At 35.3% G+C, this 27,893-nt stretch overlaps 1 pseudogene; it reads left to right on the forward strand.

Annotated features, from left to right (window-relative positions):
* Positions 1-2,036: 2,036 nt before the first annotated feature.
* LOC120123180 lies at positions 2,037-27,295 on the forward strand (annotated as a pseudogene).
* The last annotated feature ends 598 nt before the right edge of the window (positions 27,296-27,893 follow it).

Below are 27,893 nucleotides of genomic sequence, written 5' to 3' on the forward strand. Positions count from 1 at the left end.
GGACAATGACCCTTAGAGGGGCCATTCAATTAGACAAATAAGGGACAATTCAAAAGCACAACCACCCTTTGCTCAAGTCGCTTGCCCCCTTCACAGTCTCAGCACAATATGACATTGTCCACATGAAAGAGATAAACAAAAGAAAAGAGCAGTGAAGCTCGTGTTATTACAAGAACACACTTTCCCATGTTAATACAAGAGGGGGTCATGGATTTTTCTTTTTCTTTTCTTTTTGAAGTGATAGATCAAAAGCAGATCAAATACACTTTACTTTTAATTTTGAGCACCCTCTTTAAGACTATTCCATCTTCCATTAAAGCTCGAACATTGCACATTAACCAGAGACTTGGTCCCATCTCCACAGGGAAAAGCAAGGAAAGTTGATGAACCCTAGAAAGCTTCCACTGGTTTCCTTCCCTCTATGAAACCCATAATTATACACTGATCATTCAACAAACATTTGTAATGATATCTAAATAATCATCTTCTTTTTTTCACCATTTCTGCTAGATGACTATCTCTGCAGGCACATGTTTCCAATTCACAGGTTAAAAACTCATCACCCTCCTGGTTTATACAAGGTTACTACTAATGTTTGTATACACACTTTGCATGGAAATACTCGAAAAAAAGAAGGTTATCAACCTATGGTGTCAGTGACAGTGAAGATTTTTAAACATAATCTTTTGATATGTATCATGAAAACCACTTTTTAATGGGACCTCCATGCTTGCATGCATCATCAAGATGATCACTGATCACACAACTTGCTTTCTGTGCCCCCAAGTATTTTTTAATGGCATTTTCTCTGTTGGATTTGGTTCATATTCACCGGGTCTTAAATCTTCTTTTCTTTTACCATTTTCTATTCATATACATTATTAACGGAAACAAAATTGACTAGTTGGTTGGTAACAGTTTATCCCTTTTAATTAAGACCTAAAATCCTTTAGGTGATAGAATAACAATTGGCTGGTGTTTGATGGAGTAAAAGAGTGAATTATCATGGGGAAAGAGAAAGAGATAGAGATCGAATATAGGAGGGTCGTACTTTTTCTTAGTCTTGATTAAAGATATTTATAGTGATCCTTAGTGCATGTGTAAATCATGAGACTATTATGTCTATTTATAAGTTGACGTACTAAACACATTTGGTGGTCACATATTAAATTTCATTTTAATACATCGTGTGGGTTTATCAAACGTCTTATCTACGTCTCATCTTAATATTATAATTGACTTGAGGGTTTGTGCTCGGGGACACGAGTTTAAAAACTCAAATAAACAATATATTCTAAGGTATAATAAATTGACACATTATATGAACATGTTAAAAGTCTTGTTTAAATCTCGTATGTACATCATAGTTGATTTGAGGATATATATTTAAGTACAAGAGCTTTTAGGAACTTCGTCAAAAAGTGTTCCCGGAGGTACAAAAAACATAAATCAAGATGAATATTACATCAAAGAAGTACAAAAGATCAAGAAGCCTCCACTGCTACTGTGTGAACCTTGCTTCTATGAATCATTCTCAAACTTTTTTGAGGCGACAACAACATAAAGGCTAAAATGGGAATTAGATGGTCGTCAATTGATGAAAAGAAACAGGACAGTTTAGCCATTTTAAAATGACTGAAAGTGCAGTTCCACCAACTCTTCTCTCTCGTTCAAAGCAATAAAGAATCTTCCTTGATTAAAGCAAAAGGGTGTTTTTGTCATATGAAGTAGAGGAAACAGAGCATCACTTCCACTTTCTCCCCTCTACATTTCTCGGCTTTAAAATTTTGTTATCCATTCTAATTTTGCTTTTTATTCTTCGGTGCATTTGAAGATTATATATATATATATAATTGTTTAAAATTAAAAGACTTTTACATTGCGTAATAAGATTCAATCTCTGGATATATATATATAATAAATAAATAAAATATTTATTTTACAGTTTATATTTAAAATTATGATTATTCATCTTTGAACAAATGCCTTGCTCTATTCTCTCTGTTCGTAGGCTTAGCTTTATCTTTAGATAAAGAATGAGCAGTTGAAACTATTAGTACTGCTTTAGTAGTAGAATTTCAATATCCTGTTTCTCTTCTTCCTCTGTTGGAGATAATCCAAAGGGGAAAAGAAGAAAGAGCAGCGCTAAATAAAGGAGAAGCTTGGCTTCTTTCTTGTATGGAGATGATTGATTCCTCAAGCCTATACACACACTTGAAGTTTCTCAGATTTCCTTCACTTCTCCGTCCTCCTTTCCTAGAAAATCTTTTGTTGTTGGAATTCTTGAATCCTTCCAAACGTCATCCTCTTGAAACGTATTTCCAAAGGGAAAACATGGTCCCTGTCATTGTTTTGACATTGTTCTCTCGTCTAACCACTTTTTCTTCTTCTTCTGCTACTTCATTACTTACTGATTTTCATGTCTTGGTCACGCTCAGAAAAGGGTTTCCGTTCCCTGAACCGTTCTTAAGCTCATGGAATTCTTCGGAACCGAGTTCGGTATGTTCTTGGGTCGGGATAAGCTGCTCCGAGGGACGAGTTGTTTCGTTGGACCTGACAGACATGAACATGAGCGGCTCTGTTTCTACTTGGATTTCACAGCTCGATAGACTGACTAACCTCTCTCTTGCCGGCAACAACTTCACCGGCGGCATTGAGATGGCGAACTTAAGTGAGCTTCGGGTTCTGAACATTTCGAACAACCAGTTCAATGGTGATCTGAATTGGAACTATGAAAGTATTGCTAACCTGGAAGTGTTTGATGCTTATAACAACAACATCACTGCTTTACTGCCGGTTGGGGTTCATGGGTTGAAGAAACTCCGGCTGTCCGGCACTTGGATCTCGGTGGGAATTATTTCTACGGCGAAATCCCGTCGGTTACGGCACACTAGTGGGGTTAGAATATCTTCAGCTCTCGGGGAATGATCTTCATGGAAAAATCCCTGGGGAATTAGGTAACCTCAAGAACTTGAAAGCGCTTACTGGGGGTATTATAATGTTTTCCAAGGTGGTATCCCTGTAGAATTCGGCAATTTGGTGTGCTTGATTATCATGGATCTCTCAATCTGTGAATTAGATGGTCCAATTCCTCAAGAACTGGGAAATTTACAGTCTTTGGATACACTCTATCTTCATATCAATCGACTTTCGGAACAGGTTGCACGGGTCTATTCCGGACTACGTAGCTGAATTGCCTTATTTGGAAACTCTGCAGCTTTGGATGAACAACTTTACTGGTGTTATATCGAAGAATATCGGTCGAAATGGGAATCTGCAGTTTCTCGATTTGTAACAAGCTCACCGGCACGATCCCTTCGGACTTGCGTGCATCGAATCGGCTGAGTATATTGCTTTTGATGAAGAATTTCCTCTTCGGGAATATACCTCAAGAGCTAGGGAGATGTTATAGTCTCACTAGAGTAAGGTTGGGGTAGAATTACTTGAATGGTAGCATTCCGGACGGGTTCATCTACTTTCCCTAGTTGAGTTTTGCAGAGTTGCAGAGCAATTACCTATCCGGGATATTGGCCGAAAACCATAATCAATCATCGAAACCTGTTAAGATCGGGCGGCTTAATTTATCGAACAATCTCCTCTCCGGTCCATTGCCATTTTCACTTTCCAACATGTCTTCTCTTGAAATCCTTCTACTTAGTGGAAACCAATTCTCTGGTTCAATACCACCATCTATAGGAGAGCTCAGGCAAGTCTTGAAACTTGATCTTAGTAGAAATTCGCTTTCCGGTAGTATTCCCGTCGAAATCGGAAATTGTTTTCATCTAACTTACCTTGATATGAGCCAGAATAACCTTTCTGGTTCAATTCCACCTGAGATTTCCAATGTGCATATCCTGGGTTACTTGAACGTATCAAGGAACCATTTAAATCAGGCCATTCCTCGAAGCATAGGGTCGATGAAAAGCCTTACGGTTATCGACTTCTCTTTCAATGATTTCTCCGGGAAGCTACCGGAAGCTGGCCAATTCTCCGTCTTTAACGCTTCATCATTTGCAGGCAATCCTCAACTTTGTGGTTCTCTCTTGAACAATCCTTGCAATTTCACTGCAATTACAGGCACCCCGAGAAAGGTCCCCGGAAACTTCAAGTTAATCTTTGCACTCGGCCTATTGATATGCTCTGTAATATTTGTCACTGCCGCCATAATCAAGGCCAGATCATTTAAGAAAAAGGGTTCGAATTCTTGGAGGATGACAGCATTCCAAAAGCTCGAATTCACGGTTTCCGACATTCTTGAATGCGTTAAAGACTGTGTCGTAACCGGTTTTCGTCCGGGCACGAAATATTTATTTGGCGGGAAAAATGATGTGAATAAATGGTTTTGAAAATAATTTGGGAGTCGCCATCGGCCTTTTGGGTCAGGTAGGTCGAATACCTAAAAAAATATATTTTAAAAGAGTTTTTAAGAAAACATCAATTAAAAGATAAACTGATATGCGTTTTAACCAAAAATTTGTTCTTTTTTATAATAAAAAGTGATTCGTGGTCGGTTATGTTTAGGGAAGGATTAGCACCCCTACAACGCCCAAAATTGGTACTTTTTAATTATAAATTATCTCTATTATTAGAAATTAAAACTTCAAAAATACATTTAATTTATAATCCTATTATTTCAAAATTATAATTAAAAAATAATTTATATATATTTATAAATAAAATATTTATTTATTTAGAAATATCAGAAAAGAACTTCTAGGTGTCTTAAGACAGCTATTTTCTTCGATATTAATAAATATTAATATAATAATTTAAATAAAATTAAAATATAAATTTTTTATAATATTTAATTTTAAAATACCAGAATAGGACATCCAGTTGTATTAAGACTGCCCTTTTCTTCGATATTGAAAAATAAATAAATAAACATTAAAATATGATAAAAATAATTTATGAAAAAAAAACTATAAATAATTATTTATTATATATATATTTATATGACTATATAATAATAATAAAAATAATATTTAAATATATAAACAAGTAAAATTAAAACAATAAAAATACAATTAGAACTATATATTTAAAAGCAGTAAAATAAATGAAAATATTTAAAATTAGTGACTAAATTATAATAAAATTAAAATTAAATACCTAATTCATAATTAATTATTTAAAACTATAGGGATTAAACATGCCATTTTCCTTATTTATTAATTTAGTGACTAAAATAAAATTATATAAAATTCGAATATCAGATTAAAATAAATTAAAAATATATACTCAGGATTAAAATATTATTTATTAAAAACTAAAGGACTAAATACATATTTTATCTAAAATATTTATAATTACGGTTAAGGGCAAAAATGTAAATAAATAAAATTTAGAGACCAAATTAAAAGGATTATAAATTTGATTTAGTGACTAAAATGTAAGAATTACAAATTAAGGGACTGCGGACGTGATTTAACCCTTAGTTAATTACACAAATAGCCCTCCCCGAAACGACGTCGTTCGGGAAGGGCTATTTAAAGCCCGATACCGGCTGGCCCGAAGGGCCAGCTCTCATTTCCTTTTTTTCTCTCTCTCTCTTCTGAGAGAATTCAAAATTCTCTCTCGCTTCTCTCTAAAACAGAGAGAAGCACACCGGCCGGCAGCCGTTCACCGGCGTTGACCCTGCCGCCGGCCACCGTCTTCGGTGGCCGGAAATTTTTTTTTTACACTAAAATGTAGATCGGACCGTCCTAATGACGGTTCCGGTGTTCTTTTCTTTTAAACAGCTCTCGATCGGAACAAATCTAAGAAAGTACCTTCGATTTTCGAAGGTTTTTGGTGACGTTTGAAGAGGTCCGGCGGTCGTGGCTTCCTCGGTAAGCTTCTCTCCTTTCTTTTCTTTTGTTTTTGGTTGTTGTGTTGTGGGTTTGCTCTGGTTTGTTGGGGGGTTTTTTTTCTGTTCTTCCTCTTCTCTTTTTTTTTATTGACAGGGGGCTCGGTGGCTTTTATAGCCACCACCGGTGATGGCTTCGGACCGGTCCAAAAGGGGTTCTTCGGTGAGTCACCGGACTTCCAGTGGTGACTCACCGTTTGGGGGAGACGTGTGCGGCTGGAGTGGCTCTTCTGGAAGCCTTCGACGAGACGTGGCAGCGGTGGAGATGATGGGAACAGCTGCGGCGGCCGCGTGGCCCTAGGGTATCATACCCTAGGGTTTGCATCTGGATAAGCGTGGGCCGTTGGATCTCTCAGATCCAACGGCTGAGATGATGAGGCAGCGGCTAGAGCTAGGGTTTAGAAACCCTAGCTGAAACCACAAATGTTTAGGGTTGGGTTTAGGCTGGTTCTGGTTGGGCTTGGGATTTGGACTTGTAACTATTATTTTTTTAATAATAATAATAATATATATTATTATAATAATAATAATAATAATTATAATAATAATAATAATAATAAATAAAAATGGGTAAAAAATTAGTATCTTCAGCTGCCCCTCTTTGCTCATTCTTGTGTTAACAAGAATAAGGCAAAGACGAAAAGATAATAAATTTTTTTATCTATTTGGCTTCATTTGATTATGATGGAGATGTTGAATAAATTCTTCTCTTTCTTCAGATGAGTTTTTCTCATTATGAACTTTCCGATGGGGATGAAGTTGACCTATTTCCTTCTGTGATAGAGTCATTCAAAAGGTTGAATAAGCTCTTCTCATTGTGAACTTCTTCTTCTTCAGATGAGTTCTTCTCATTATGAACTTTCTCTGGAAAGGTTGATGCTAATCTATCTCTTTCTGTAATAGAATTATGCAAAAGGTTGAACAAGCTCTTCTCATTGTGAACTTCTTCTTCTTCAGATGAGTTCTTCTCATTATGAACTTCTCTGGAAAGGTTGATGCTAATCTATCTCTTTCTGTAATAGAATTATGCAAAAGGTTGAACAAGCTCTTCTCATTGTGAACTTCTTCTTCTTCAGATGAGTTCTTCTCATTATGAACTTCTCTGGAAAAGCTGATCATCAAGTGATGGATTTGAGCAAAAAGTTGAACAAATTCTTCTCATTATGAATTTCTTCTTCTTCAGATGACGAGTTCTTCTCATTATGAACTCTACCTGGCAATGTTAATCCATCAAATGATGAATTTAAACAAAAAGTTGAACAAGTTCTTCTCATTATGAACTTCTTCTTCCTTCTTCAGATGAGTTCTTCTTATTATGAACTCGAACTGGTAATGCTGATCCATCAAGTGATGGATTTTAGCAAAAAGTTGAACAAGTTCTTCTTATTATGAACTTCTTCTTCCTTCTTCAGATGAGTTCTTATTATGAACTCGAACTAGTAATGCTGATCCATCAAGTGATGGATTTTAGCAAAAAGTTGAACAAGTTCTTCTTATTATGAACTTCTTCTTCCTTCTTCAGATGAGTTCTTCTTATTATGAACTCGAACTGGTAATGCTGATCCATCAAGTGATGGATTTTAGCAAAAAGTTGAACAAGTTCTTCTTATTATGAACTTCTTCTTCCTTCTTCAGATGAGTTCTTCTCATTATGAACTCGAACTGGAAAAGCTGATCCATTAAGTGATGGATTTGAGCAAAAGATTGAACAAGTTCTTCTCATTATGAACTCTACCTCCTTCTTCAGATGAGTTCTTCTCATTATGAACTTTCTCTGGAAAAGCTGATCCATCAAATGATGGATTTGAATCTTTGCTAAAATCTTTGAAATTCCTGTCAAAATTCAACATGGATGAGAATGAATGAAAATGCACCTATTTTTGCAAATGCCTAAATATGATGCATGAATGTTAAGTTATTTGATTTCAGATTGGTGAACTGAGTATTTCTTCAGTTGTAGAAACCCAATAAATCTTTCTTCTTCAAACCAGAGAATCTATCATCTTTGACAAATGTAGATGTAGATATAATGTCACAAAATCTCTTGAGAATAAAACTCAATAGTATAGGCTCTTGAAAAGCTTGCATTCATGCAACATGTTGATTCTGATAACAACTCATCTGATTATGAAGTGATCTTTCAAGATGATTTCGCAGATATCGATAGTTCATTTAATACCGAGAAAATCTTGAATTTTGATTCTGATGAGGAGAGTAAATTGTTATACTTGAAAAGAAATGGGATTCTCAAAGGCTGAGGCTTCAATAGCCATGAAAAGATGTGGTTCAGATTCATCAATTACAAAATTGACAGATTTTATATGTGCTACTCAAATGGCTAAGGCTGCTGACGCACTTCTTCCGGTAAAAGATAGGAAGCCATTATGCAATGATCCCAATTACAAGAAAAGGAGAAACTTGGGCTATGATTTTTGGGAAATAAATAAACAGAAGAAGCTTGAAAAGAAGCTTCTTAATGAAGACGATCATGCAGTTCATCTTTTAATTCCAATGATTGGTTTTGTGGTTCCTACCGAACCAGATCAGATAACTCAAAGAACACTTCCAGAAGATGCTATTGGGTCTTCTTATTTCTACTATGAGCACATTCATCTTTCAAATCCAATGATTGGTTTTTGGGGTTCATACCAAACCAGATCAGATAACTCACAGAACACTTCCAGAAGATGCTATTGGGTCTTCTTATTTCTACTATGAGCACATTCATCTTTCAAATCCAATGATTGGTTTTTGGGTTTCATACCAAACCAGATCAGATAACTCAAAGAACACTTCCAGAAGATGTTATTGGGTCTTCTTATTTCTACTATGAGCATATTCATCTTGTTCTAATGATTGGTTTTTGGGTTTCATACCAAACCAGATCAGATAACTCAAAGAACACTTCCAGAAGATGCTATTGGGTCTTCTTATTTCTACTATGAGCACATTCATCTTGTTCCAATTAATGTTTGGACTGGAATATCATAGTACTTTATTCGATGTAGAGCCATAATTTGTAGATTCGAAGCATTTTCATGCTACTACACTGAAAATAGGCTATATTCATAATCTGCCAATTGAGAACAGATTTCCTCTTATCTTGTTTTCTCCACGCACTATACATGATATTTTTCCATTGACAAAGAAATGATGGCCTTCCTGGGATCCAAGAACAAAGTTGAACTGTTTACAAACATGTACAGGAAGTGCCAAATTGACAGAAATGATATGTAAGGCTCTTGAAGCTTATGACGATGTGCCACCTTCGAGTGTCTAGAAGTATGTTCTTGATGAGTGCTTAAAATGGAATATGGTATGGGTTGGAATGAATAAAGTTAATCTACTTGAACCTGATGAGGTGGAAATGCTTCTAGGTTTCCCTAAAAACCATACATGAGGATCTGTATAGAGACATGTTCCATGGTGGTATCAATGTCCTGTCTCTTTTCTCTGGGATCAATGATGCAGAGGTTGCCTTTTACTGTCTTGGCATAATTTTGAAAACAGATGTGCAAGAACTGAATGATGATCGGTTGGAGCAATTGATGAGTAGTTTTAACGGACTCGACCTTGTTGTCGGTGGCATCCAGTGTAATAACCTTACTGGAAGAAATAAACATCATTATGATGGGCTTGAAGATTTTTGTTGGTGCATTTACTTGCAATTATTGCTACAACAAACTCTCTCTTCTGCTGCTCCAATATATCCCACTCTTTTCGAATCATGGAACGGTTTAGTTGACAGTAAAACTTGTCATCTTTAACTTTTGGAATACTGTAACCAATGTTACCCTATATAACCAGAGTGCAGATAATGACTTGTTCATGGCTTTATGATGGTGATAATTTGCTTATTTTGTATTCCATGCCTTTAAAAGTATTAACATAAAGTGATATTCAGAAATCTTTAACTTATTTCAAAATTATGTTAATCCATAAAAGAATAAATTGAATTTTATAAATAAATTGAATCTCAAATAAATTGATCTTGGAATTTATTAAATAATAGATAGAATTGTATTCAAAGTTATGGCAAGCATAAGAATGATAAAAATTCAAATGACTCAACAAATTATTAGCATAAGTATTTCTAAATTAATCAAATTGACACAATTTAGAGTAATGATGTAAGCTTTTGTTTTTGAAGATCTCAAACGTTGTCAAAATGCTTGTAAATGTGAAGTTTCTCCCAAACTGTCAAAATCTTAAGAGGGCTCAATTGCCAGATGCCTAATATCAATATGCATTTGAGCCGCCCTGTAACACCCCCAACCCATACCCGACCCGGATATGAGTCAGAGATACTACATTGACTTTAAAACACAACTCTTAATAAATAATAGTAAAATATTTGATCTTATATTAAGAAAATACCATAATATACATACTGTAATATAAGTTTACCAAAATATTCAGAGCATACACAACTTAACCCTTTAATTACATGCCAACTGTCATTTACATAGCAAAATGACCTACTGATTAAGTTGCTTCTGATCTGATGGTTGCAGGAGTAATACTGTCAAGCTGCTTCACCTGTCTCTTCTATTTTCCTCGGATCCTACGTGTGAAACACTCACACGCTAAGTCATCAACTTAGTGAGGCAACAATAATAAGGCAATGTAATGTAATGAAAATGTCAGGATCATATGAGATGAGATGCAAACATGTAACTAATCAATGTAGTATACTTCATCAATATCCATACCTGTAAGCGGATGACTGTAACATTCATTATTCTGTATTAATAAGTTTATTGGCCCATGATAGCATATTGAGAACCTAAGGTATTTGAGTAATGTGAGGTTGTGCACTATGCTGTCACCACAGCTCGTATAAATGCACCGAAGTGCCCGTAGAATTGCACCGAAGTGCCCGTAGAATTGCACCGAAGTGCTCGTAGAATTATGTCCATAAGGACCACGTAGAATTCCTTAAGAATCATATACATATACTATGGATCAAGTATGTGTCTTTCAAGACTTCACACAGGTTCCAAAGGATATACATATGTCCTAAAGAACCGAGTATACCCTCTACCCTTGGCATGCCAACTATACCTATAGTTCTCATCTACATAACATGGGCTTATACATTTCCCGTAGTTCATATCGCGTAGACATAGTATTTCCATACCTTTAACACATAGGCATATCATTTACATACCTTTATCACATAGTGCATATAACTTTTTCTGCATATTCATGTCATGTAATACATATAATATGAATTCATGTCATGTAATACATTTAATACAAATTCATGTCATGTATCATAATATGGAATGTAATCATATGTCAAAATATGGAATCTAGACTTATCACAAGTCTAGAACTGAATATACTACTATATTCATGCTATGCATATGCACTCACCTATACTTCTTTGCCTTTTCCTCGATCGATTCTACTTGTAGATTGTTCCCGAACTCGAGTAGGCTCGGTATCTACATAAACATAATTTTTAAGATGATCATCAGATGTCTATATCTTGCAATTAAGCTTTAATAGCTTACTAATTTAAAGAATTTATAGCTTAGTCTTGCTTTCTTTTCTTTCTTCTTCTTTTTCTCATGGGGGAATCGGTTCCTCCCCTGGGGGTATCGATTCCCCTCAAGCAATCTGGAATTTCATATACGATGAGGGGGTATCGGTTCCCCCCCTGGGGGTACCGATTCCCCTCTAGCATTCTGGAAATCATATTCGTTGAAGGGGTATCGGTTCCCCTTGAATGGGTACCGATTCCCCTAGCCCGAAAATCCTAATTTGAGCTCGGAAATCATCCCATTTCATCTCAAACTTACATATTTCAATCCCTTTACTACTCTTAGCTCTTATACACTTACTTAAACTAATTATTATCCATTAAATACCTCTAAAACCTAGAAATCCAATTCTCCCTGTAGCATTTAAGAATCCAACCCAAATTCCAATATGTTCTAATTTGAATTCTAACCCCTCATACTTCTTAATTAGCTTATTGACAAGTCAAAAATCTGATTCAAACATCAAAAACTCATCCATATCAAAATTTCATCTAAAAACTCATTTTCCAAATCTATCTATAAAACACTAATCTTGTTGTTTTAATGTCATATAAGCTTTCCTTTAGCTTATATAACATCCAAGCTTTCATTTCCAATCTTAAAACATCAAAGAAACTACCAAGTTCAGATTCTTACCTTAATTGCAAGCCACACGCTGAGAGAAGGAAGAGAAGAAATAAGGAAGAATGAAGAAGAAATGGGAGGTTCTGGAACCTAAAATCACACGTGGGTATCATATATACCCCATAACATTTTAATTTAATTAGAAATTCCTTGCAAATGACCATTTGGTCCTTACCCCATCTCATATTTACTAACCATACTATTTAAACTATATAATTATTCTACTTTAATCACCAAATGTTGAAACTTTGCAAATTAATCACTAACCCGACATGGAGGATGTTACACGCCCATTCAGGTTTTCAACTCAAATCCTTCATTTGGTTACAAGATGCCCTTTGCGAGTTTTCATCTTGACCCTTTTTTTTTCTTGTTCTTTTTTCTTCAAGCATAATATTTCTTGACAGAATCCGAGTTTATTGGATTTCTCAGAATTTTTCCATCCATTTCTGCCAAGATCAACGCTCCTCCGGAAAAGGCCTTTTTTACAACGTATGGCCCTTCCCAATTAGGCATCCATTTCCCACGGAAATCCTTATGTATAGACAAGATCTTTTTTAGTACTAGATCACCCTCTTGGAATTCTCTTGGATGTACTTTCTTGTCATGAGACTTCATCATCCGTTTCTGATACATCTGTCCATGGCAAATAAAGCAAAAGGTGATGGAATCTCAAAATTCATCATCCATTCAGATTCATCCAATTTTATTTCTCTCAAAATTCGAAGTGATGGAATCTCAACTTCAATTGGTAAGACTGCTTCCATCCCATAGACTAAAGAAAAATGTGTTGCCCCAGTAGATGTTCGAACAGTAGTTCGGTATGCATATAAAGCAAAAGGTAACTTCTCGTGCTAATCTTTGTAAGTTTCAGTGGTCTTTGTAATGATTCTCTTGATGTTCTTATTTACTGCTTCAACTGCCCCATTCATCTTTGGACGATATGCTACTGAGTTTGCATGTTTGATCTTAAACTGTGCAAAAAGTTCGGTCATCATTTTGTTGTTCAGGTTCAGAGCATTATCTGTAATGATCCTTTCTGGTAAGCCATACCGGCAAACTATCTCTTTCTTTATGAATTTGCAGACTGTAGACCTCTTAATATTGGCATATGAAGCAGCTTCAACACATTTGGTAAAATAATCAATTGCCACAAGGATGAAGCAATGTCCATTCGATGCTTTTGGTGTGATTGCACCAATGACATCTATTCCCCACATAGAAAATGGCGAGGGTGTTGTCATTACATGTAAAGGAGATGGGGGTACATGAATCTTGTCTGCATATATCTGGCATTTATGACATTTCCTTGCACAATCAATGCAATCTGTGTGCATGGTAGCCCAATAGTATCCATATCTCATTATTTTTCTGGCCATGGAAAGACCATTTGCATGTGTTCCACATATTCCACTGTGTACTTCTTCAATGATGCTTCTGGCTTCGCTGGTATTTAAACATCTCAATAGCATTTGATCATTGCTTCTTCTATACATAATCTCGCCATCAAGAAAATATCCAGCAGCCATTCTTCTCAAGGTTCTTTTATCAATTTCAGATGCATTTTGTGGATAACTTTGATTTTTGATATATTGCAGGATATCATGATACCATGGTTTACCATCTACCTCTTCTTCCACACTATAACAATGTGCAGGAATTTCATATACTTGCATTCTGATTGGCATCATATCAACTTTCTTAGTTGCCTGAAACATAGCAGCTAATGTAGCCAAAGCATCTGCCATTTGATTTTCTTATCGAGGGAGATAATTGAAGGTGACTTTCTCAAATTCTTTCACTAATTTGAGGGTAAAATTTTGATATTCCAACAATTTGGGATCTTTTGTTTCCCATTCTCCTCGTAATTGATACACCACTAACGATGAATCTCCATATATTTTGAGACATTTGATTTTTCTTTCTATAGCTGCTTTCAATCCCATGACACAAGCTTCGTATTCCGCCATGTTATTGGTGCAAAAGAACTCCAGTCTACTTGTAAAGGGATAATAAATATTTTTTGGAGAAATTAACACTGCCCCGATTCCTCGTCCCAAGGCGTTGGATGCTCCGTCAAAGTAAAGCTTCCAAGATGCAGATGCATCATTTGTTCTGATTTCTTCATTCATGGATATGCACAACAAATCTTCATCAGGAAAATTGAAACTCAAAGGCTGATAATCATTTAATACACGACTGGCCATAAAATCAGCTATGACACTTCCTTTTATCGCTTTTTGGTTGACATATACAATATCAAACTCAGATAATAACATTTGCCATCTGGCCATTCTGCCTGTCAAAGCTGGTGATTCCATTAAGAATTTCAAAGGATCAAATTTGGATATCAACCAAGTAGTATGATATAACATATATTGTCTGAGTCTTCGAGTAGCCCACACCAAGGCACAACATAATTTTTGTATTGGTGGATATCGAATTTCACAATCAGTAAATTTTTTGCTCAGATAATAAATAGCTTTTTATTTTCTTCTAGATTCATCCTGCTGTCCCAGTACACATCCCATCGAATTTTCAAAGACCGTCAAGTAGAGAATTAACGGTCTATCAGGCATTGGTGATACTAAAATGGGGGCATTGGATAAATATTTCTTAATAATATCCAAAGTTTCTTGGCATTCATCATTCCAGACTTCAGGATTGTTCTTTCGAAGTAATTTGAACACTGGATCACATTTGTCAGTTAATTGAGAAATAAACCGAGATATATAATTTAATCTTCCCAAAAAGCCTCGAACTTCTTTTTTTTGTATTGGGTGGTGGAAGATCTTAAATTGCTTTTACTTTATCTGGATCAATCTCGATTCCTTTTTTGCTGACCACAAATCCCAAAAGTTTCCCGAAAGTTACCCCAAAAGTGCATTTAGCAGGGTTGAGCTTTAATTGATACTTCCTCATTCTCTGGAAAAGCTTTCTCATATTTTGAATATGTTCTTCTTCAGTTCGGGATTTGGCAATCATGTCATCTACATATACTTCAATTTCTTTGTGCATCATGTCATGAAACAAAGTTACCATGGCTCTTTGATACGTTGCCCCTGCATTTTTCAATCCAAATGGCATCACTTTATAGCAGAATGTGCCCCACATGGTTACAAATATTGTTTTTTCCATGTCTTCAGGATTCATTTTTATCTGATTATATCCTGAAAAGCCATCCATGAATGAAAACCATGCGTGTCCTGCAGTATTGTCTACCAAGGTGTCTATGTGGGGTAATGGAAAGCTATCTTTCGGACTAGCTTTGTTGAGATCTCTGTAATCCACACACATTCGAACTTTCTCATTTTTCTTTGGTACGGGAACAATATTGGCTACCCATTCTGGGTATTTGGCTGCCTGTAGGAAACCTGCATTAATCTGTTTCATCACTTCCTCTTTGATCTGTAACAATATTTCTGGCCTCATTCACCTGAGCTTTTGTTGGACCGGTGGATTGATTGGAAGCTTGTGCATTACTATATCTGTACTCAAACCAGGCATATCTTGATAAGACCAGGCGAAGATATCTTTGAACTCTTGAAGAAGATTTATCAATTCTTGTTTTATCTGGATTGTCAGAGTAGTACCAATTTTCACCTCTTTCATTTCTTCATCTGTTCCCAGATTTACAGTTTCAATCTCTTCTTTGTGAGGTAGAATTTGTTTATCTTCTTTTTCTACCAGTCTTAATAATTCAGTAGGAACGTCACATTCCAGTTCATCCTCACACCCATTGATTTCTTCCAGACATATGGGCTGCTCTAAATTTATCTCTCGATTAAATTTAGGAATAAACATGCTATTAACATTGTGACACCTGCAAATTTAAGTCGGACAAATTTCCGAAAGAATATAGTAAATTTATGTAATAAATAAATGTAAAATGTAAGAAAATGTAAAGAATGATTGCCATCTGAAAATTTTAAATAAAATTTCTTATATTTAATATTAGGTTAACATAATTTCCTTTACAAGATAACAACAAGTTTTCATACTTTTGAGCTAAACATAAAGATTAGTTCTGAATATTACTCTGTGTTAATATTAAAAACTATAGGAATGTCTTCAGTGGTCCAATTGTTGAGTGTTTCTCCGGGAAAACATGGGCGAATCCTATCCAAATATTTGCCAGTCTTGTTGTCATTCATGATCATGTTGATAAATAATCCATTCATAGCTTCTTCAACTATGCTTTGATCTTTCATCAATTTTTCTTCTTTAAAGGCCTCAACAAGCTGTTGTTCTACATTAATTGTTCCTCCTGATCTGAATGTGGTCTTCAACTGTGGGAAAAACATGTGTTCCCAAAGGATTTCTTTTCCTTTCAACCTTGCCTTTCTGTCTTCACACCTTCTTTTCATCTCTTTGTTCTTTTGTTGAAAATTGGGCTTAAATCCAAGCCCAAAACGATCTTTATTCATCTTTATACTTACAGGAACTGAAATCCCTTGAAGATTCTTTCCTAAACCTTTCCCAGCTTTAGCTCCGATGCCTAAAGTTTGTCGTACCGTCATCTTGGTGCAATCAGATAATCTGGGATATGGAATTTTGCTTCCTTCTGCAATAAAGGTTGCATTGACAAATTCAAGAGCTCGGAAAGAGCATTCAAGAGCATCATCATTGGTTTCAATATATGGAACATCACTTGTTATAAACGCAATGATTTCTTCTTCAGCTCCTATGCATATTAGTTGTCCATCAACAATAAATTTCAATTTCTGATGTAATGAAGAAGGAACGGCTCCTGCTGAATGAATCCATGGCCTCCCTAATAAATAATTATATGTAGGGTGGATGTCCATCACCACAAAGTCAATATTGTACACGACTGGTCCGATTAATAACGGTATTTCCATTTTCCCAAGCTCCTCTTTTTGAGTACCATCAAAGGCTCGTACTACATTCTGATAACTCTTCATGTGTGATTTATCCACAGGAATTCTTTGAAGTGTGACTAGAGGCATCAAGTTGAGAGCGGATCCATTGTCAATCAATACTCCTGGCAAAACATGACCATGACAATGTGTAGTGATATTCAAAGATTTTACTGACCCCATTCCGCCTTCAGGTATTTCATCATCCGTGAACGTTATGTAATTGTCAGCGGCTATATGTCCCACAATTCTGTCAAGTTTATTGAGGGATATATCTTCAGGGATAAAGGTTTGATTAAGCATTCTCATCAAAGCATTTCTATGGGCTTCTAAATTCATCAATAGATCAAGAATATAAATTCTCGCTTGTTGTTTGTGTAGTTGTTCAACCACACTATACTCACTATGTTTCAGGAATTTCAAAAATTCTTGCGCTTGTTTTTCTGTTACAGGCTCATTGAATGCTGGAGGGGATTCATCATCAAATACCTTTTGGGGTATTACCATGGTTTTTCTTTTTTCTTTCACTTGTTCTGAGGCATTGGATGTTTCGGGAGAGTAACATCTCCCACTTCTTGTAAAGAATCCGACTTCACTCACTACTTCAGATGTCGAACCCAAACTCTGTACTTTCTCTTCTGTTTTTTCTAGAGAAACAGATCCTCCTACCATTGAAACATTGGTAGTATAATTCCAAGGTACCCTGCGGGTATCTTTGTATGGAAATGGTAAAGGGGTTGTGATAACTACTTTCGGCTTTGTTGGTGCAGGAATTACTGTAGATGATTTCACATTAATGATCAGAGGATCATTTGTTCTTTGACTAGGTTTAGAATCCTCTGATGAGCAAACATCATCTTCTTTTTTCCCTGGCTCTTCTTCAAAGAATTCTATCTCTCTTCTATTCATCAATTTTTGCACCAAATCCCTAAACTCAAGACATAGTTGAATTTCATGCCCATTCTCTTGATGATATTCACAATAATTTTTGCCTTCATTATACTTTGGCCTGAATTGTTGTGGAATTATACCGGCTAAAGAGAGTTGTTGAAATACCCAAACAAAAGGAGATTTAATTTCAGAAATGTCAGTTTTTGCTTTCTTTCTGTTCTCTTCCTGAATTGCATTCACGTTTTTATCTCCATGATTTGGCAATGGATGATTTGATGTATATGGTGAATTGAATTCCAACTTTCCAGTGTTGATCAAATTTTGAACCACCCTTTTGAATGCCAAACAGTTTTCAATAGAATGACCTGTAATTCCTTCATGGTAAACACAGTGTGCCTTTATATCATACCATGGAGGGAATGGTGGTTGCATGGGAACCAAAGGATGGGGTCGTATGACATCTGCTTTTAACAGCGAATCATAGATCTCAGCATATGGTACTGGTAAAGGTGTAAAAGACAACCTTTCATTTTCCTTTCGAGATCCTCTGGACTCTGCTTGATTAGTGTTTGTTTCCTCTTTCTTAACCCTTGGCTGGGTTATTGTAACACTTTTCGATGAATCCTTGTTGTAAGAGTTTGCATTGTTGACTTCATTCTCTTTTTTCCGGTAAATAGGTCTTTTGGAACTAGACCCCTCATTTGATTCAATTTTGCCACTTTTCAAGACATTTTCAATGAGTTCTCCAAAAATGACCAAATCTGCAAAATTTCTGGTTACATTCCCCATTAGATGATTTAAATAAGGAGCTTTCAATGTATGGACAAATATTATTGTGGCCTCTTTTTCTGACAAAGGTGGTTGAACTTGGGCTACCGTGTCACGCCATCTCTGAGCATACTGTCTAAACGTTTCGTTATTCTTTTTCTCCAAATTTTGGAGAGTCCATCTATCAGGGACCATGTCTGTTACGTGGCGGTACTGCTCTAGGAATGCTTTAGCCAGATCTTTCCAAGATCTAATGTTGGCTTTGGTCAATTGAGTATACCATTTTAAGGCTGGTCCTCTCAAACTATCTTGAAAGCAGTGAATTAATAATTTCTCATCTTTCACATATCCTGCCATTCTGCGAAAAAACATAGTAATGTGGGATGAAGGGCATGTAGTACCGTCATATCTATCAAATTCGGGAACTTTGAACTTGATGGGGAGGATTAGGTCTGGAACCAAACTCAACTCACTAGCGTCAAACCCATAGAATGATTCAGTAATTTCCACGGATTTCATTCGTTCTTCTAGGCTCTTGATCTGTCTGGTCAATTCTTCATTTACTTTTTCTTTCTCATTCAGCTCATTCAAATCTGGGATTAGATACTCAGTATTAAAATCCCCTATTTTCACATCTGATATAAGTGGATTTTTGCTTGAAGATGCAGGATCCACTTGTCGATTTTCATGTGGTTTGGCTTCTTGAAATGCTGATGTGCGGGCAATGATTTGTATAGGTGTAGTATCAGAGTGATAAATTGGTTCTGGTGGAAAACCTAAAGGATACATAGGTTCTTGGTCGAAAGATACATGATTTTCATGCATTTTTCCAATGATAGCCTGCCTTTTAAACATGTCTTCTATTTTCTGCATCATGGTCTCTTGTGAATTTGAAATACTGGCTTCAATTTTTTCTAGTTTCATTCTCATTTCTGCTTGTTCTTTATTATGCTGTTCATCAATACGTTGTATTTTATCCTCCATAATTCTCTTAGTAGCTTGTCTAGTACCGTAGTGATGTTGTATTTCTCTTTTGGCCAGAATAACTGCGATTGAAAAATCTTCTGATATTATTATATTTTTTTCAAATTTTAATTAATGAATTTTATCTTAATAATAAAAATTATACATAAAGAAAATCATGAAATGAATAATGAATGTATGCAAAATGTATGTATGCAAAAAGGTATTGATCCCAAAAAGTTAACTGTCATAGAACAACTTTCATCGGCATACAAAAGTTTCTTTATAATAGTTCATAACTACAGATAAGGCGTAGCTTTCCTATTAAGCTCTATAATTTCTTTCATTAACCATGACACCTTCTTTCCGAACTTAGAAACTGGATCAACGTGATGCTCAATTATTTTAGCTTCAACAGCTAGTTCCCCAACATATCTAGCAACTTCGCTCATTTGTACCATGGCCTCGAATACCATATTACTTCTTTCTTCACTTCTTTCTACATAGAAATCAGTTGACTTTTGCTATTGTTCATTAGTTCCTTCAAGAGTTTGCTCTAACTCAGTGATTCTGACTTGACAATTATACAGAGTTTTTTCAAGATCTCTAATGCGTCTTCGCAGTGAAGCACTTTCCTCATTACTTTCTTTGAGATCATTAGGTCCTAGACGAACCTTTTCTTGAAATAATGACTCTTCAAGTTGCAAAATGTAAGCGTTAAACTCTGAGTTTTTGTTTCTAGACTGATCCAGATCTTCTTCAAGTTTTGTTCGTGCTTCTTGTGTTCTTTGATTAAGCTTATGGATTTGAACATTCTTGTTTCTGCATCTTTGCATCCAATTGCTAGCCATTTCTTGCTCTACCTCAAGTTTGGTGTTGAAATTCTTTCTTTCCAGCTCCCATTTTCCTTTTTCAATATTGAACTCTTCAATCTTTTGGCCTCTGACTTCAAGTTCGGCAATCAACTGGTTCATTTCAGATTCAAATCCCTTGAACATGATATTTTTCTCACATTCAAATTTATCAAAGATGTCATTCTTCATCTCCTCTAAATCTTTGGCTCGATCCCTTTCTCTTTGCATGATCTCGCGATGTTCAGCTTTGTGTTTTATAATTCGCTCTCTTCTGTCAACCTCAAAATCTTCCATTTTTTGCTTTCCTTTCTCAAGGCTTTTGAGTAGACGGCTATTCTTTCCTTTCAGATCTTCAACTCGACTTTTCTCGATGTTCAATTCTCTGGTCATTTGTACTGTTGATTGGCTTGGTCCTGATGCTTTCCGGGATTTATATAACCCCTGGTAATTTTTATTTAATGCTCTAAATTCACCATCAACTTTTTCTTTGTTTTCTCTCAACATTGCACATTGTGATGAATGAAAGTCAATGTCAACACCCAACATAGCTTTATCTCGTCTCATTTGCTCTAATTCTCTTGACCAGCCTTCTCTTTCTGCTTCAAACTCAGCTCTAAGGATTTCAATCTCTGATGGAACCACCTTAATGCGATCTTCCATAGAGATATCCTCATTTTGATCTGGTAGAGGAATATTTTCATTTTTCCTGACAGATCTCCATTCCTCATAATCAGGAGTTAGCATTTCTTTTGCTGCTTTAGCTCGGATACAAAAAGTTGTTTTCCAAGCTGTAAAAGCCTCCATAATATTTCTTTTATAATTTTTGCTGTGGAAGGCGAACTCAGATGAATGTAATCCAGCAGTAACATGTACAAATTAACGACCTTCATACTGTCTTATGACCAGAAGTGGTGCATATCCAATTCCTCCCCACAATCCGAGCAGCATTATCCAATTGTAATCACCACATTTGTAAAAGAATTCTCTTTGGATTTGCCATGGGGCTCGCCAAACAATGTCATTGCTTTGCAGATTTCGAAAGGCATTAATCCACATATCTTTCTTAATTTCTTTCGGCCATTCTTGCTCCAGAAATTCTTTTAATGGTGAGTAATCCGTATTAAAGCGCCGGTATGAAACCTTTTCTGTCCTCCAGAAATGACTACGGATCCAAACATATAACAATTGGGTACACCCTGAGAATCGTCCACCTCCTAGCTTTCTACAAGCATTTAACGATCTGAAAGTCTCTGTTAAAATTGCAGAAGTAAGATTAATCTTTTTTGGTAGCTGCTCAAACAAATCTACTACTGCAGCTTCAATATATCCCAATACTTTTGGGAAGATGACCACACCATACATACCCAGAGCAAATAGATCTAATCGTACTTTAGTGTCTGGGTGACTCTGAATAAGTTCTTTAATGTTGGTCCAAGCAATGCCTTCGCTTTCGCCCTTCTGTTTTGTACGGGATACCACCCATTCTTCTCGTACCCCGACAATCTTTGCTAATTTAACTCGAAAGGGTTGAGTTTTAATTGACTTTGAATAAATTCGATTCTCCAAAGCCCCTTCTATATGTAGCAAAGTTGTGTACTCTTCAATAGTAGGGACCAAGTCGTCCTTATTGAGAGTGAAGCAATTGTACCCTGGATTCCAGAATTGAATTAGGGCTCGAAATAAGTCATCATCAACTTCGACATAGAGCAAATATGGGATGTCTCCGTAATTTTGATAAAACTGTAATTTTTTGTTTGAGTCCCAACTTTCCCAAATGCTTCGCAAATCTTGCATATCATTTCTTTTTAGCGAAACTGGAGCATAACTTTCCAAGTCCGATACATAGTCATCTTGCAGACTGTCTCCTCCTTGTCTTTGTAAGTCCTCAGCCCACTGTCTTACTTCTGAGTTTAGAATTATTTGATTTGAACACTTTTTATCCATGGATGAAGGCTTTCCAATGACAATTAACACGAGGATCAATGCCTTTTATCCTGTATGATGCTATGCAAACAGAAGAAATAAAGAACACACAAAAAGAAATGAATTAGTTTACATAATAAAGAAAAAATTAATAATAATGTCTACCTAAATATTCTTATTTAAACATGTTTTTTTCATAATTTAAATAATTTAAATTCACATGCAATTTAATCAGTAAGAAAATAAATAAAAAGAAAGTTAGAATTCATTTCTACTGTATGTACACCTATTTTGGACAAAATTTTGGCATGGCTTCAGATCGGAAGAGTTTCTAAGGTTTATTATATGCAGGGTTTCAATTCTAGTAGTAAGGGTACTCGAACTGTCCTTGTTGATGCCCCCTTGGGCTATCAAACCCTCAATCCTAGTCCATTACAGACTTAAATGGATCGAGTTCAATTCGAGGGGACATATTTCTCTATGCCTGACACAGAGAATAAATTCTCACGAAGACATAGAGCATATGAACCCCGAAAGTTACTTGCTAGGTCTGACACGGAGAATAAATTCTCACGAAGACGTCGCTTTCACTCCCACTTAAAAGGGACAAACTCAATTATAGAGCTTTATGTTATGCAATGCAAGTGTTGCGTGTGAGGAGAAATGTTCAAACCTCTGACATAAAAAATAAATAATGAAATAAAATACTTGTAAATAAAATGAAATATAAATAAGAAAATATATAAATGCTATGAAAATAATAAGTATATAAAAAATTTGAAAAGAAAGAATTATAAATCAAATATATGAATTTTTAATTTATAATTAATAGAGACAATTTATAATTGATTTTAAAAATTTGACGATCCCCAGCAGAGTCGCCAAGCTGTCGTAACCGGTTTTTGTCCGGGCACGAAATATTTATTTGGCGGGAAAAATGATGTGAATAAATGGTTTTGAAAATAATTTGGGAGTCGCCATCGGCCTTTTGGGTCAGGTAGGTCGAATACCTAAAAAAATATCTTTTAAAAGAGTTTTTAAGAAAACATCAATTAAAAGATAAACTGATCTGCGTTTTAACCAAAAATTCGTTCTTTTTGATAATAAAAAGGGATTCGTGGTCGGTTACATTTAGGGAAGGATTAGCACCCCTACAACGCCCAAAATTGGTACTTTTTAATTATAAATTGTCTCTATTATTAGAAATTTAAAAATTCAAAAATATATTTAATTTATAATCCTATTATTTCAAAATTATAATTAAAAAATAATTTATATATATTTATAAATAAAATATTTATTTATTTAGAAATATCAGAAAATGACTTCTAGGTGTCTTAAGACAGCTCTTTTCTTCGATATTAATAAATATTAATATAATAATTTAAATAAAATTAAAATATAAAATTTTTTATAATATTTAATTTTAAAATACCAGAATAGGACATCCAGTTGTATTAAGACTGCCCTTTTCTTCGATATTGAAAAATAAATAAATAAACATTAAAATATGATAAAAATAATTTATGAAAAAAACTATAAATAATTATTTATTATATATATATTTATATGACTATATAATAATAATAAAAATAATATTTAAATATATAAACAAGTAAAATTAAAACAATAAAAATACAATTAGAACTATATATTTAAAAGTAGTAAAATAAATGAAAATATTTAAAATTAGTGACTAAATTATAATAAAATTAAAATTAAATACCTAATTCATAATTAATTATTTAAAACTATAGGGATTAAACATGCCATTTTCCTTATTTATTAATTTAGTGACTAAAATAAAATTATATAAAATTCGAATATCAGATTAAAATAAATTAAAAATATATACTCAAGATTAAAATATTATTTATTAAAAACTAAAGGACTAAATACATATTTTATCTAAAATATTTATAATTACGGTTAAGGGCAAAAATATAAATAAATAAAATTTAGAGACCAAATTAAAAGGATTATAAATTTGATTTAGTGACTAAAATGTAAGAATTACAAATTAAGGGGATGCGGACGTGATTTAACCCTTAGTTAATTACACAAATAGCCCTCCCCGAAACGACGTCGTTCGGGAAGGGCTATTTAAAGCCCGAAACCGGACCGGCTGGCCCGAAGGGCCAGCTCTCATTTCCTTTTTTTTCTCTCTCTCTCTTCTGAGAGAATTCAAAATTCTCTCTCACTTCTCTCTAAAACAGAGAGAAGCACACCGGTCGGCAGCCGTTCGCCGGCGTTGACCCCGCCGCCGGCCATCGCCTTCGGTGGGCGGAAAAATTTTTTTACACTAAAACGTAGATCGGACCGTCCTAATGACGGTTCTGGTGTTCTTTTCTTTTAAACAGCTCTCGATCGGAGCAAATCTAAGAAAGTACCTTCGATTTTCGAAGGTTTTTGGTGACGTTTGAAGAGGTCCGGCGGTCGTGGCTTCCTCGGTAAGCTTCTCTCCTTTCTTTTCTTTTGTTTTTGGTTGCTGTGTTGTGGGTTTGCTCTGGTTTGTTGGGGGTTTTTTTCCTGTTCTTCCTCTTCTCTTTTTTTTTGTTGACAGGGGGCTCGGTGGCTTTTATAGCCACCACCGGTGATGGCTTCAGACCGGTCCAAAAGGGGTTCTTCGGTGAGTCACCGGACTTCCAGTGGTGACTCACCGTTTGGGGGAGACGTGTGCGGCTGGAGTGGCTCTTCTGGAAGCCTTCGACGAGACGTGGCAGCGGTGGAGATGATGGGAACAGCTACGGCGGCCGCGTGGCCCTAGGGTATCATACCCTAGGGTTTGCATCTGGATGAGCGTGGGCCGTTGGATCTCTCAGATCCAACGGCTGAGATGATGAGGCGGCGGCTAGAGCTAGGGTTTAGAAACCCTAGCTGAAACCACAAATGTTTAAGGTTGGGTTTGGGCTGGTTCTGGTTGGGCCTGGGATTTGGGTTTGTAACTATTATTTTTTTAATAATAATAATAATATATATAATAATAATAATAATAATAATTATTATAATAATAATAATAATAATAATAAATAAAAATGGGTAAAAAATTAGTATCTTCAGACTGTAACGTGATCGGAAGAGGAGGTGCAGGGATTGTGTATTATGGGAAAATGGCTAATGGAATGGAAATTGCAGTGAAAAAACTTGTTGGCTTTGACACTAGCAGCCATGATCATGGTTTTCGAGCCGAAATCGAGACACTCTGAAATATTAGGCACAAAAACATCGTTAGGCTGCTAGCGTTTTGTTCTAACAAAGAAACCAATTTTCTGGTTTACGAGTACATGAGAAACGGTAGTCTTGGAGAAGCATTACATGGGAAAAAAGGTGGATTCCTGGGATGGAACTTGAGGTACAAGATTGCAACCGAAGCAGCCAAAGGCCTGTGTTACCTTCACCATGATTGTTCGCCTTTAATCGTACACCGGGACGTTAAATCGAACAACATTCTACTCAATTCAAGCTTCAAAGCGCACGTCGCCGATTTCGGACTGGCAAAGTTCTTGGTCGACGGAGCTGCGTCGGAGTGCATGTCAGCTATTGCAGGGTCCTACGGCTACATTGCTCCAGGTACGTACAAAAATTCCCTCTCTTTTATTTTCTTAAATTACACTTCTATTTTAATCACTAAAATCTAAATTTTTTTTAATTTATTCGTTGAACTTTTGATTTGCTCCTATTTCAGTTACTCAATTGTTAAATACTTAACAACGTTATGACTAAATATTTTTCCTTTAAAATTATGAAATAGCCTTCAAACTTTCTTCACTTTTGTGAAAAAAACTTCAGTTTTCAAATTCCTTTGTTTTGCCAACAATGAAGCATTTTCTTTCTTTCAAATCTAAAGAATGAGGAGGTATATCTATAACTTAACTCATACTGATTGAATGTTGGATATTATCAATCAAAGTGGTTCAGGATTTCATAAGTTTTGGATTTAAGGTTGAGTTTTTAAAGTGATTTTGAAAAAATATAAAATGATAAAGTGGTATAAAACGACAATGAGAGTTTATTTGTATCTTGAGTAGTCATAAAAGAAATTATAAAATGGTAATTATATCGCTAACACTACACATGAATGAAACTATAAAACTATAAAATTTTCATTTTTAAAGTAATATCATGTCAATAAAAAGTAATTTAAATAATTACATTGTTGTCGTGTCACCCTTTCATAATTTTACACCCAAGTAACTACTATAGGAGCAAATAAAAAATTTACCGACTTCATTTAATTTTTTTAAATTAATGATTAAAATATAAATGAGAATAAAGTTGAATGATAAAAAATTTGTAACTTACCCTACAAATAAAATCAGATACGATGGGGGACTAAAATTTGTAATTTTTCCAGATAAGAGCATGAGAAAATTGAATCAGACTGTGATGTCTAACGTTACATGGCGTTGAGTGTCGTGAAAGGTAACCGAAATGCACCCCCACCACCACAGTTTTTTTTATGTTTGTTTGAATGATGATGATGTTGGTCTTACGTGTAAAGCTTTCTTCTACGCTGCAATTACCCTTTCGCCATTGTTCTTTACCTCGACAAGTTTTCGTTTTCTCCGTCATTCTCGATTACTGAATTCGCCGTGATAATATTCTCCTTTTGTTGCAGAATACGCGTATACACTAAAAGTGGACGAGAAGAGCGACGTTTACAGCTTGGGCGTAGTACTTCTAGAGCTGATCACCGGCCGGAGACCGGTGGGAGAATTTGGCGAAGGTATAGATATCGTTCACTGGGCTAAACTAATCACAAATTGTCCAAGAGAAGAAGCGGTTAACATCGTCGATCCGAGGCTAACAACCGTGCCCAAAGATGAAGCAATGCATCTGTTGTTCATCGCGATGCTATGCGTACAAGAAAACAGCGTCGAGCGTCCGACGATGAGAGAGGTGGTTCAAATGCTATCGGAGCTCCCTCGTCCACCTGAGAACCCAACTTCATCTTCTTCGCTAATTCACACTCAACAGGAAAAAATCTTGACCTGAGATCCTTATTTAAAGATGTTGTTTGCAGATTTGGTGTTATAGTTTGCTATTTGCAAAGTATATATCTTCTTTTATTTTATTTTTTTATTCCCATTTTAGGTTTTTGGCATAGCAGGAGCTTTGGTGACTGATATATATATATATAATTTGGAGTAATCAATGGGTGGAGAGTGATGTATTTTAATATATAGATTTGTTTTATATTACTATAACATGTTTGAAATCATATATAGTGCATGCTGCACGCAGTCTAATAATTGGTCACCGAGTATCTGTCGAGTACTAGAATCTTATCATTGCAGTTGATCATTTAAAAACTGGCATTTTAGTAAGCAGTGTGTTCATTATTCAAATTATCTTCACAGTTAGATGAGTTCAAATAATGATATCAAAATAATATTTATATATATATATATATATATATATATATATATGTGTATATATATATATATTTGCTCCTACGATATGGTACGGAGTTATTTTGGTAATTGTACCGGTGTTGCTTTTATATTATGTAATTTTAACCTAATTGTTATTATTATTAGTGCTAATAATAAGAAAACAGTCGGTCATCACTCACGATGACGTAGACACCTTG

This window comes from Hibiscus syriacus, unplaced genomic scaffold (genome assembly GCF_006381635.1).
Source record: "Hibiscus syriacus cultivar Baekdansim isolate YM2019G1 unplaced genomic scaffold, ASM638163v2 tig00110391_pilon, whole genome shotgun sequence".
NCBI lineage: Eukaryota > Viridiplantae > Streptophyta > Magnoliopsida > Malvales > Malvaceae > Hibiscus > Hibiscus syriacus.